Consider the following 13948-nt stretch of genomic DNA (forward strand, 5'->3'; position numbering starts at 1 on the left):
CTTTTTCTCTTGGGAGAAAGTGCAGAGGCAACATCCAAAGAAAATGTGTGTCATATCACACTGGCAGAAGAAAAGTTGCCCATTCTCTGAGGCTCTTGCTGAAAAATAGAGGCCATTATCAGCAGACGACTGACAGCCATTGCTGGAGGAGGCCCACATTCTGCCTCCTCCTTCTCAAGCCCATTCTCTCAGGCTATGGTTAGAAAATATATATGATAAATTAAATCTAAGCAAATATGTAGATTCATTGCTGACTAGGAATGAACCTAAGTACATATGATTGTATTTAATAATTGAATTTCTTATCCTTTAATTAAAAATGGCCAGGCAATTAAATAATTTAATAAAAAAGCTATTTAATTTTAATTTGCACTGAGTAATATCTGTACTTCAAATTAAAATATCAATAGGATAGAAAGCACTAGTATTTAACTTTTCATTTACAAACATCACTCTATTTTAATTTAAAGCTTGCAAGCTCTAATACAATTATTACACAGTAATCAAGTTTTATTGCCTTATTGCATCCTAACACTGACTAATGGAAACAAAATTCATGTAAACTCCCAGCAGCTTGTGTTTGAAGCTGATTTGCTTCTGAGTGCAACAGCGTTCTGATTCAAGCCTCTCACAAACGTGGTTCTGGGCATGGCTGCAGCCAGACACTTCAAAGAAAGCCTAGGCCAGACCTGTATGACAGTGCCCAGTCATGGCAAGGGCCTCCAGGGGCAACAGGCTACCAGAACTCACTGATGGCCACAGGAACACCTGCATTTTTTGCACATGCTTGGGACTGGGTCGATCATCAGGTCACATCCCACAGACCTTTTGGAGCATTTGCTCTTTCAAGAGTTTTTTCCTTTACTAAGATGGGATTAAGAAAATTAGTTTCAGGTGTTTAAGACAGGAAATAGGTTTGGTAGGAAAAATAATAATTATTCTCTTGAGCATAAAAAATAAAAATTAAATTTAAAAAAATTACATGTTGAAAACCTAAATAATCTCAGAATTTCTGTCAGCAAAATGTGCCTCCAGGTTAAGGCTTTTGGTACACAGAGAGGAAAATTATTTAGAGAGCCTGAAATTCACCTCAACACAGTACTAGACATCCAAAGAAGTCGTTATTGTAGATGATTTCCTGATGGCATAAAGAAGCAAGAATTAGCCAGGGCTATTGCAGACCAAAGCTGAAAACACTAACTGACTTTTACTCACAGGCAGAGAAGATGTACCATGATGAATGGCTTTGCGGTTTCAATCATTAGAGATTGTGAAGTGAGACTTTCTGGCTAATGGGACTGCACTGGGCAGAAAAGATTTTTTTAGGATTGTTGTGAACAATTTGCAAGTTGTGCTAATAAAGCATCAGAGGAGTGAGCAAAACCCCAGCTGACACCACACAGCCAGGGAGAAAGAGAGGCAGTAGAGAGCTAAGGCTGTAAAAGGACCAGAGAGGAACTGGGCAACATTCAAAGGTTGCCTTCCTCTCTTGGATGAGCAGCACTGAGCAGCTCTTCCTGAGGAGGTCAAAGACGGACCATTAGTTGGTCCGTGTACAACCTGCCCTGCTCCAGTGCTGCAGGATGATGCCCCTCAGTGAAGGCACAGCCTGTGCTAGGGTCATCCTTATCTGCTGGCTTGTCCCCACTTATGGAACATCTCCTGTTCTGCTGCTTCCTAACACAGCCTGTTTTGCAGTGGGTCTTCCTGGGAAAGTGACTGAAAGTCTGATGAGCTGCAAATGCGTCACCAGACAAGCCGTAGAAGGAAGAAGTTGCTCTTCTGTCTTGTGGCCTGTCATCTTGAGGAGAGATGCCTACTAACTACCACAGTCAAACACGTTTATTTGTTGAAATAATAAGGTATGAGTACAATTCTCCTTATTTCACATCATACACATCAGGATTTGTCCTGACTGCTGAAAGAAATGAGCTCAGAAATAATCGAACGGTCAGTTTTCTAACATTAGACTGGAATTGACTTTATTTACTTTTACAAACTTGGCCAAGGCTCAAGACACTCTAACGTTATGTATCCTTCAGTAAACACAATTAACTGGAAACTCAGAAACACTGATAGCATATTTTCCCTTGGGACTGGTCACTGTGTGCTGCTTTCTCTAGCCATAAAATCAACTTCCTTTTCTCTAAGGTTGCAGAGTAGGTGAAAATCCATTTGGCTCAAAAAAAAAAAAAAAAAAAAAAAAAAGTGAATAGTTTTAATGATGAAGCTGAGCTTGGCCTCCTCCAAGTGATCCAGTCTAGTATTTCATGATCTTACAGATGGAAAAATCTTGTCTGCTGTTTAACCTGGTCCCTACTGACTGTAATTCAGGAGAAATATTTCTTGTCCTTAACCAGCATAGACACACTGAACAGTTTATTGGTTTTCTGTCTGTAACTGGAGCCTTTTATGGATGTGGCATTTAGGTACATCATGTATCACTACCCTGCATCCCTTTGGTCTGTTAACTTTTAGAGTGAATAAACCCTCGTTCTTCTATCTTGCCTTATAGGTCTGTGATCTGGGCTCTCTCCAGCTGGCCCACAGCTTCTTGAAGAGGAATGCCCATCTTCCAACCTCTTGGTTGGACATTCATTAGACTGAATATCTGAATGATGGAGAGTGTATTGATTGTCCAACAAATACAGACATAAGAGGTTTGTAACAGAAATATCAAGGCTGAAGTGAAGTCTGAATTGAAATATGTGTAGGTGAACAATGAGGGAAAAACAACAGAATAAGGATTAAAGGAGTGACCTATGTTGATAGTGTTGAGCACTCTTCCCAGAACTGGGTTCGAGGGATGACATTCCTGCTTGTAAATTTGAATAATATGTTGATGGCATGACCAGAAGTCCCGTGCTCTGGTAAGGTCACAGCACACACAAGTCTTCAGCAGAGGACCCCACGTGCCAGAGAATGGCATTGATGTTGAAGGAATTCACATACCATTGCATTTCCTGACAACCACTAGGAAAACAAACATGCCCAGACTAGGAGAAGCAGATCATTCTCAAATCTGAAAAGTTTAGGCCCACGCTGCTGGTAGCAAGAAGGGCACTGAGTACAGCTTCAAGCTGATGTGTCTGGCTTTCTGCATCTCCTACACCTTGCTCGGCCCTCAGCAAACTTTCCCTTCCATTTTTCCAGTAACACCAGGCTTTGCTGTTCTCCTGTCTGTACTTCCAGGTCTTTTGTTCTTTGGTCTCTGTTGCTCCTCTCCTGCAGTGTGTCATCTTTCTTGTTTGTCTTGCAAAACTAATTCTGCTGCTGCATCTCAGCTGCCTCTGATTTTCCCCCAAGCTGTCACAAGTTCACATCTACCTGTTGTTCCATGCTTTCAGCTGCATAGTTCTAGCCCTGCTTCTCACTGTATATTGGTGCCAGGCTGGTGGCCTTTTGCCTCCTGGGAAAAAACTTTATCTGTTTAACCAAGCAGTGGATTTCATCAATGCATTGTGTGCTGATCTGCAGCAGGCTGTCTATGTGGATAGCACACTCTGGTCTTCCTCCCTTCTTTCCCTGAGCAGGATTGTGTAGCGAATAAAGGCATGGACTCCATTTGGGGGTGACAAACGAAATCACTTTAATGTGAAAAGGCAAAGGCTTACATAGTCCCTCTCTACCCAGCTAACAGCTACCCCAATTTCCACTTAGCAATGACTAATGCTGCAGCTGTGGTCCTTATCTTCGTGTTTTGGTTTTCTACTTGGAGTTACGCATTCTTTTAAGATTCCAAGGTCTTCTAGCAAGTTTCAGGGCCTCGGCCGCTGGTTCTGTGCCTGCTGGTGATACCACAGTTATACTAAGGCATTGGCTGCTTGCGTTAGTATACACAGGGCAGTGGAATCTTTTATGCCCATAGGATTTTTCACGTTACAATTCTCCATGCTTTTCCCTCATTGCCAAGTCTGTATTTACACTGCTTCTGAGCACTGTACATACCAGATTCAGCACTGTTCTTCCATGGCTGAATGTTTGGAGATTCTGGACTGAGTAGAAAGGCAGAGTGTGTCTCCCCCACAAGCTGCTTGGAGGTCTGATCTGATGTACTTGTAGCTAATGAAGTATTTTCTTCACTGGATTGTAAACTCTCAAGAGTTGGACTAGTTAATTCAGCAGTGGAGGCTGTTTGAGAAAGTCTTGATTCAGCACCAGTACTGAAACAGGTTTTGTGAAAATACATTAGCAGCAGCAGAATGCTGAATAGGGCTGGATAAAAACTGGATGGATTCTTGGCTAGGGACTTCCATGTTCCTACATAATAACACCTAATCATGTACTATAGGTCAGTTTGAGGTTCAGGTCAGGTTGTGCTCTTTTTCTGTTGTGATATCAAGCAGATATTGTTAGACTGAATGTTTTGCTGTAAGGCTCTGTTGATCTCAGGCTGTGGGATATCTTCCCCTCACTCTCTCCTGAACAGGTCCATAAATATATAAAAAGGGAAATTGAAGCCGGGGGGGAGGGGGGGAATAATCCTTCCACTCTTAAACCTGTCCCCATTCCCCTTCCAGCCTCTGGTACATGATGCCTTGCGTGACTAATCCAAAAGAATGATGAGCAGGATTTTAGAGCTATTTTCTTTTAAAATTTGAGCCCACTTTGGTCTTTCTGCTCACAGAGCCTAAGCTGCCTCCCTACAGAACTGATGTGATTTGGACAAAGTGGCAATATTTGAGAATTTTAAAAGCAGTAAAACAGCACAGTGGGGTTCAGTCTCTATTCTGCAGGATTCATAAGTAAAGGCAATCCACAGCAGGAAAATGGAGAAAAACAGAAACAGAAACCTCTCCAAGTCAACACCAGATTTCATGCAGTGGGCTAACTGTTCAGCTCAGCACTATCACGTTGTTGTACCTTGGCTATGAAAGTACATGTTGTGGGTGTCATCTGTTGACAGGATCTGTTCACTCCAAGTATGAGCATCGTGGCATGAAGTATTTTGACAGACCAATGCCTCTGGGGATGGGGCACCAGGCCAAAGATGCTAAGATGGAATTATGCTGGTCCTAGGACAGTGAGATCTGACAGTGAGATCTTGAGCAGGAGCAGTCTGAGCTATCATGAGAAATACCTTGAGCCACGCATTCAGGTGTTATGGCATTGCTTGAGCAGGTGATGTCCTTGGTCCCATTCCTTTCTCCATTACTTTTGTTACTTTTTGTAATTGGAATGCAGATGGCAAGACAGCTGGCTTCTGTGCCTTCTGGCTTACTTCCTTCATAACTCATCAATCACAGGCTGCTTCAAGAGTTGCTTCAAGCATTTCTCATTAACCCTCAAAAAGAAGATTCGTTTGGAGCACAGACTTTTCTGGATACAGAGTACATCACAATCCTCATAGGGAAGCTGTAAGAGAACAGCTCTTCAGACCAATGGAAACATGCCCATGATGGTGCATTTAGATTACAGTAGCATAGAGTGGCTCAGTGTAACAAGGATGAGCACCAGTGATTAGTAGAGAAACCAGGCTTGAGGGCTTGCTTTGATTTCTGCTTCAACCTTCCAATCTAAACCACTTAATGCACATCTGGGACCAGGGCAAGGAAACACTTTGTTCTCATATCTTGCAAAGTCAATCAGTTGCATAATATGAATCACAGAGGGAGCAGGAACGTGAGCAAGAGCAGAGAAGGGACAGTTCAAACACTTTATTTCAGCCATGGGGAGGGGTGAGCTATGCCTCTCTCTATCCCTAACTGCCTTTGACCCTGTTGTGCATCAGCTGCCTGTCACTCTAAATACATTTCAGACTTCAAGGTAGATTCCCTGGAGCCCTCATCTATGAGAATAAGAAAGGTAAGCACCCCCAAAAGCCTCTAGAATGAATGGGAGAGTTTAAATTATCAACTTCCTCTGCATTAGCCTCACAGCTGGGCAGAGATTGCTCAGGGTCTGTGCAGGGCTCCATGGTGAGCACAGTTAGAGCCAGTGTGCTTGCAAGACAGGTGAGAGACAGCACCAGGACAGGGTGTCATCCTGGCCCTTTGATTCAGAAGGCTGAACTCTGAAGGGGCAATGGCCTATTTGCTTATGATAAGGCTTAAACTCAGAGTTCCTGCAGTTTACAAGAGGTACATGGGCAGCTAGTCAGGTGAAGTGCAACTAGATTTCTGTCTTTGTCCCCCCCTTCCTTCTGAAGCTGGGCCACTGTGCAATCAAGAGTACCTGCCTCACCATCCAAAGGAGTGTGAGCACCAGAGATCCAGGTGTGACAGTAGTCTGAGTTCTTGGCTGTTTTCCCTTCTGAGCCTTCTGTCATTCTTTCATCAGCAAGTTCTTAAATTTTTTACAAATTTGTAGTGCTTATTCAAAGGTTGATCTGCAGATGCACTAGCCCACATGAGAGGGGGCAGACCCTCTGCAGAGGGCAGAAATTGCAGTACCCCAACTGAGGGTGAGCCCAAAAAGAGCCATAGCTGTTTTTGGCAGTGTCTGTCTCTTACAAGGAAAAAATGCCTCATTGAAGCTTAATGTTGACGTAGAGAATGACAGATGACCACTGTGTTCTCTTCCAGTGCAAGGTGATACCTTACCAGATGCTCTGCACACCTGTTGACAACTAAGGCCCACATATTTTAGTTGAAGGAAGCAGGATTACTGGGTGGATAGCAGTGGGGAATGTTGAAGAGACAGGGAGCAAAAAGAAGTCACTCTAATATGAAGGCTTCCAGGCATCTGATGCTGTCTTAGGCAATTTCATTCTCGACCTAACAAACAACAACAACATTTGCTGTTGAAAGCACATCTGAAAGCTATGGGAGTGTATAATGACTATGAGGAGCTTCTGGGCTTTCTTGCTCCTCTTTGTAAATTCATGTCTCATTGTTATATTTGCACTATTTTAGCTGCTATTACTCAGTACTTAAGTGATTCTCCTTTATGAATCTCAAACATAATATCATAAAGACAGTTCAGGATGATGCCGAGCAGAAGGTTCATGCTGGAGGCCTATGCCCGGCACAGCTCCCAGCGATTCCACCACACTGTCCCAAAGCACTAGAGCACTGGTTTCAGCTCTGTGACTTTCCTTGCAGGGCAGCAAGGCCACTTAGTGCATGCACGTCCTCCCTCCAGAGACAGCCAAGTCTCCCTGGAGATCCTTGGCTGCCAGACACTGTTCCAAAGGATCGTCTTGATCAGATGCCATGAGATGTGTCCTCCTCCTTCCCACAGCTACTCTCTGGGGCCCCTCCTCACATAGCTTCCTGCCTTCTCTGTACGTCATTGACCACTTTTTGCCCTCCTGCTCTCCTTCTTTCCAGCTCTCATGACCTCAGACTTTCCCATTTCTTGCCACCATGGCTCCATCCTATTCCTCAGCCTGGCCTTCCCTCCACAGGAACCCCAACATGCTGGTGCTCATGGGCCAAGGGTCTGATGACAGCAAAAAGGTAGGACCCATTTCACGGAGTGGGGGCAAATAGAGAGTGCAGTGTGATTATGGCATAAGGCTGTCTCAGTGATAGAGAGAGAGAATATACAATGCCCAGGGAGGACTTGCTGGCTAATGGCATGTTTGGCATGTTTTTATGGGCATCTAGTGTGCTTTGTAACAAACCAGGGTCCATGCCTGGCAAATACTTGCAGGTGGGACAAGCCCATGAAATCGGGCTAGGTGGCAATCTCATGTGAGGGATTTGTGGGTGGAGTTTAGCAGGACTGACTGGGGCTGCAGCATTATTTCACAAAATGAGGAGACACAATCGATCAGTACTACCCTCAAAAGAGGCTTGTAATTTCCTACGAAACACAAATAAGATAAACACTGTACTTACGGAATATCAAGCACTTTGTACATGATGGCAGTCAATTTATACCATGATAATGCCGAACAGTACAACTCCTTTCAGAGCCATGCTTGTCTTCTGAGCTAGCTTGTCTCTCCAGTGATCAGAAATGGTACCCTGCATCTCAATGTACTTGATGTGTCCAGGTCCATTATGTATCTTTGTGGCTCCACATCTGAGATTATCCAAGGCGGCATTTCCTTTGATTCTTGTATTACATTCTTAGGACCACAAGTCCTCTGCGGATGACAGTTCAAGGATGGGTGCAATAGTTCTTGTTCAGATTCCTGAGTGATTGAAGTGGTCTTGTGTTAGATGAGCCAGTTATGGATACTGGAGGTCTGATTCAAAACACATGTAGGAGCTATTTTTTTTTTACTTGCCCAGTTCAGAGTAAACTTTGCCTCCTTCATGTCCACGCTCATATTCTAGCATTGCCCGGGCTTCTCCACAACCGAGCTCCACCATTCTTCTTATTCAAACCCAATGTCACCAGCATGACTTTTGTGGAGTTATGTTTGCTTTAGTTTCTGCTGAAGAGAAGTGATGTTCACCTTTGTCAGAAGAAAGAAAACAACAACACAGTCTCTTCACTGTCCTGTGAAGAAAAAGCGTGGAAATAAACTTCACTGAAGAGCCTGGGCTGAAAAGATGTATTTTCACATTTCTCTTTCTTTTTCCTGTGGAAAGCTGAAGAGTGGATAATTAAAATTACATGTTTTGAATTAATTTGTCTTTAATAAATAATTCTGCTGTTCTTCGCTAACATTGAGAATTTATCACTCCTCAATATTTATCTTGTTTAATCCTTATTGGGAACCAGAATTAGACCTGTAGTTTAATAATTATATGACCTAATATATGGTTGCTTTTTTTATCTTCAGATTAAAAAAAAAAATCATCATGAAGCAATGCCAAAGGAAAATAGTTTTAATTTAAATCTCAAGTAGAGGAGCTTGCAGCCTGGTACTTCAGTTCATTTCTTTAGTGGTGCACTGAAAAGATTCATCCTAGTGGAAGACCTTGGCATGTGGGATACTTCAGAGTTAGTGGAACAGGTGCATGATATTGCCTATGCATAGTTCACATTAGGAAACCCCCTTTTTTTTGCTGCTGTTTAAAAGGAAGGAAACAAAATTGCATTGCTTCAGATATGGATTCCTGACCATAGGAACCTAGCGCTTTGTATTTGGGGTCTGTAGATCCTGTCAGTCAGGACAGATCTCAAAAGAGTTTTGTAAGTCATCCATGATGAAAAGTTAAGCTCGTTGCAGGCTTGGGAATCTTTTTGGTTTCTGCAGAACTTCTGCTGTAGAAAATGTTTACATCCCTGCTAAACTAAATTAATTTATTTGGTCTTTAGAAAGGTCAAAATAAAAAAAGTGAGTCTGCAAAGTTCTCAGCTGTATTCGTTTCCTGCCCACCCCATAGTTACATGGCTGACATCTCTGATTAGTTCTATTTACATACTGCATACAGCACTGCCACTGTTAATCTACAGGAAGCTGGTTTCTTGGTTAAACCCCTCAATGTTTACAACTAGCTCTCCACAAGTGTATAGCACTGACATCAGTGCTCATTAGCAATTGTGGTTTAATGACCAGCTTCCAAAGTGCTCACCTAGGAAACTCACATGCAATTTAAAATGTGGGGTTTTAGTGTGATATTCACAGGAAATGTTTAAGGCAGGAATGTACTATAAATTCTGCTCAAAATATCCTACTGGAGTCACACACTACTGCATTTATTTCTATCTTACAGAAACCCAGAGCGATTCCCCCGCATTATAACCTGTTTTTTTCCCAAGAGATTGAATTAGAGGCTATGTGATCTTGCTAAAACTGGTGACATTTTGAGTTGCAGCAGATATGAGCAGCAACGTAGTAACTAACTGAACCCACTCTTCATTTTGCACTCCAGGCAGCAGTATGCATTTTATGGATTCCTCACGGTCAATTTTGGTGTCATGTCATGACAAAAGACCTTGCCATTTGGGCACTATCCATTTCTCAGATTTGTCTGGCTTTTAGGTTGAATCATGATGTGCTTCGTTATTACGGTTTTGATTTGACACAGTCCTTGACTTTTGCAAGTGTTGACCTTGGCAAGCTCTGGTTTTCATAACAGCATCTAAAACAGATTCTCATCAGGTCCAGTCTGCTGCTCCTGCATTTCTCATCTGACTTTCTCTGTCACAGCTAGAATAATTGGAATCACAAAAATAAGTTTTGCAAAGCTTGCCAAAAACAGTTCCGCAAAAGAGAGGATAATTGCACTTTTAATGTGCACACCAGGAAGCAAGCTATTCTAGTCTCTCTCTGTTGAGTAAAACTGGGTAATCATTTATAAGGTTACACTGTCAATTTGATAAACATAAAACTTCAAGTAATTTTGATGTTGTGGTAGCCACCAAATCTAGGTGATGGAGCTGACACTGCAAAGGCCACATCTGTCCCGCTACTCCCTCTATTGGAAAAATTCTGACATGTCCTTTCTCCTTTCCTTTAAAAAAGAACACAAACAGCCCCGCTTGGAAATGAACATCCCAAGTGTTTTCCAATCAGATATATCCAAGAGAGTTGTATGCAAGTGCTGTGTACACCCTTCTGTGGCAGGCATCCTCCTTTCCTCCCTTCTTCCTTCCCCAAAAATGCGGCCCGGGTGAGAGGGGCTTGCTTGGGTTTGGTTCAGTTTGGAGTAGCAATATACAGAACAATACATTTTTCAGGTCTGAAAAAAAATCAGTAAGATCATAGAATAATAGAATCATAGAACCATAGAATGTTTGAGAGTTGGAAGGGACCTTAAACATCATCTCATTCCAACCCCCCTGCCATGGGCAGGGACATCTCCCACTAGACTAGGCTGCTTAAGGCCCCATCCAACCTGGCCTTGAACACCTCCAGGGATGGGGCATCCACAGCTTCCCTGGGCAACCTGTTCCAGTGCCTCATCACCCTCGTTGTGAAGTAATTCCTCCTTATGTCTAGTCTAAATCTTTTCCCCTCCAATTTATAGCCATTTCCCCTCATCCTCTCACTACAAGCCTTTATAAACAGTGCCTCTCCAACCTTCTTGTAGCCCCTTCAGGTACTGGAAGGTTGCTATAAGGTCTCCTCGGTGCCTTCTCTTCTCCAGGCTGAACAACCCCAACTCTCTCAGCCTGTCCTCATATGGGAGGTACTCCAGCCCTCTAATCATCTTTGTGGCCCTCCTCTGGACCCATTCCAACAGCTCCATATCCTTCCCGTGTTGAGGATTCCAGAACTGGACACTGTACTCCAGGTAGGCTCTCACAAGAAAGGAATAGAGAATCAGAATCGCCTCCCTGGTCCTGCTGGCCACGCTTCTTTTGATGCAGCCCAGGATACGGTTGGCCTTCTAGGCTGCGAGCACATATTGCTGGCTCACGTCAAGCTTCCCATCAACCAGCACCCCTAAGTCCTTCTCTGCAGGGCAGCTCTCAATCACATCATCTCCCATCATGTACTGAAATCGGGGACTGCCCTGACCCAGGTGTAGGATCTTGCACTTGGCCTTGTTGAACCTCATGAGATTCACACAGGCCCACTTCTCCAGCCTGTCCAGGTGCTTCTGGATGACATCCCGTCCTTCCAGTGTGGCAACTGCACCACTCAGCTTGGTGTCATCCGCAAACTCGCTGAGGGTGCACTCAATCTTGCTGTCTGTATCATTGATGAAGATATTAAACAGCACTGGTCCCAGTACAGACCCCTGAGGAACACCACTTGTCACAGATCTCCATCTTGACATTGAACTCTCTCACCACCACTCTCTGAATGCAACCATCCAACCAATTTCTTATCCACTGAACAGTCCACCCATCAAATTCATCTCTCTCCAATTTAGAGAGGGTATTGTGGGGACTATGTCAAAGGCTTTACAGAAGTCCAGACAGATCACTTCCATTGGGTTTTGCCTAGGTGATTCTCTGGTGAAAGGAGATATTTGTTCTTTTCCCAGGCCCATTTCCAGTGTGGGGCACAGGCTGAGGGAGGGCAATGGCCTTGGCTCCCCACCAGGGCCCACCAGCAAGAGACACAGAGCCTTTTCCTCCACCACAACAGTGGGTGGCCAGGTGCCATTCAGCAGAATGGTACACAATGTGGCTTGAGCTTCAGGGTCATGTTTGCTGGAGGAAGAGCAGTGAAAGCTCTGACAGGTGGGGAATGGCCATGAGTGAGGCTCCATCTCCCAGCATGTGGCAGCTACGACATGGTGGCCTGGAGGTCTCTGCCCCCCATGAAGGCCCCAGCACCACCTCATCTCCAAGCACCCTTCTGAGCTGGGCCCACCAACGCACCACACTACAAGGCTGTCATCCTCTGCCATCGAACAGGGCAGTGCTCTGCCTCTGGGCTTGCCCCAGTGGGCAGTGGCGGGGCACAGGCTGAAGAAATACCACCTGAGGGAATGGCATAGCTATGGACACCATCAGGGTTATAAAAACAGTGTTCTTGCCACTGTGTTTCCTGTAGTGAGCAGGTGGTGGAAAGCCATGCTCCATCGTTTGCTGCTGCTTGTAAATAGTTACTTTGACTGGGCTAGCTGTGACCAAGAGCAAGCAAACTGGGCTCCCTGGCCCTGCTTTTCTTACTGCTTGTACTTGTCTCCTTTTCGTTATCATGCTGTATTTCTTTTCTGGAGGTAATTTAGTCACATCCATAAGGTTTCCCCTAAGGTGTAGAACTCTCTCTGTGAGTGGGGCTGGACCTGCAGCCAGCAAAAGTTGAGCTAGTGAGAGTTGACACTCTGTTGAGTTGAGCTCCGCTGTGTCTCCTGGTGGGACAGCTGAGTAGCCCACACGTCTGCACAAACCCTGTTTTGATTGTTACTCGGACTTCAGGTTGGAGCTTGCAGCTCGCATTCCCTGATGATCTACCTTGTGAGTTACAGGAGAGCTCACATGTGAGCCAGGCCTGTCTGGTACCCTCAGATTTGCTGTCTGGTTCACCAGACACCCGCTCACCTCAGACACATGCCACCACATGAACTTTCTTGCCTGGGGAGCAAGTCCGGACCCCTTGACTCAGACCATGAACTCTCAGTTTAAAGATCATGGATATCAGAGTACCCTTTGATCCATGCTGAGAATGAGGAGGATACTCTTATCTAGCACCGGCTCACACAACATTAGTGTGTGTTGTGGTTTCTGAAGAATCTGTACTATCTACAGCCAGATCATGCACTGGTTTCCTTGTCACCCTCTTCCAGTGACCCCATCAATAAGAAATTCCTGTTTGTGTCGAGGGCATGCACCTTGCTGTATTTTGTTTCAGGTACTTTCATAGAATCATAGAAAACCTAGGTTGGAAAAAACTTTTGAGATCACTAAGTCCAACCGTACCTGTCCTCTACCAAGTCACATCCCTAAGCACTTAATCTACCCGTCTTTTAAATACCTCCAGGGATGGTAACTCAACCACTCCCCTGGGCAGCCTGTTCCAGTGCTTGATAACACTTTCAGTGAAGAAGCTTTTCCAACATCCAATTTGAACCTCCCGTGAATCAACTTGAGGCCATTCCCTCTCATCCTATTGCCTACCACTTGGGTGAAGAGACCAACACCCACCTCTCTACAACCTCCTTTCAGGTAGTTGTAGACAGTGCCAAAGGCTCCCCTTAACCTCCTCTTCTGTTCGCTAAACAACATCAGTTCCCTCAGTCACTCCCCGTAAGACTTGTTCTCCAGCCCCTTCATGAGCTTCGCTGCTCTTCTCTGGACACACTCCAGGACCTCAAAGTCTTTCTTGTAGTGAGGGACCCAAAACTGAACATAGTGTTCGAGGTGCGGCCTCACCAGTACTGAGTACAGAGGCAGAATCATTTCCCTGGCCCTGCTGGTCAGGCTGTTTCTAACACTAGCCAAGTTGTTCTTGGCCTTCTTGGCCACCTGGGCACACTGCTGGCTCAGGTCTGTAGCTCAGGTCTGCTGGAATTTTCAGCAATGTTGCAAGGTAAATTTTAAATAGAAAGAGGTCTTGGCAAAACAGAACTCACCTCTGCAGAAAGTGACTTTTTTCCCAGTGTAGTAATTCCACATCTTTATTACACTGGATGTTTGCCACTTGCAGTTTCATTCTGTCCAATTCACCTCCAAGACAGAGCTTGAGGAACTTCAGGCTAGCATC

The sequence above is a fragment of the Cuculus canorus genome, chromosome 8 (assembly GCF_017976375.1).
Source record: "Cuculus canorus isolate bCucCan1 chromosome 8, bCucCan1.pri, whole genome shotgun sequence".
NCBI lineage: Eukaryota > Metazoa > Chordata > Aves > Cuculiformes > Cuculidae > Cuculus > Cuculus canorus.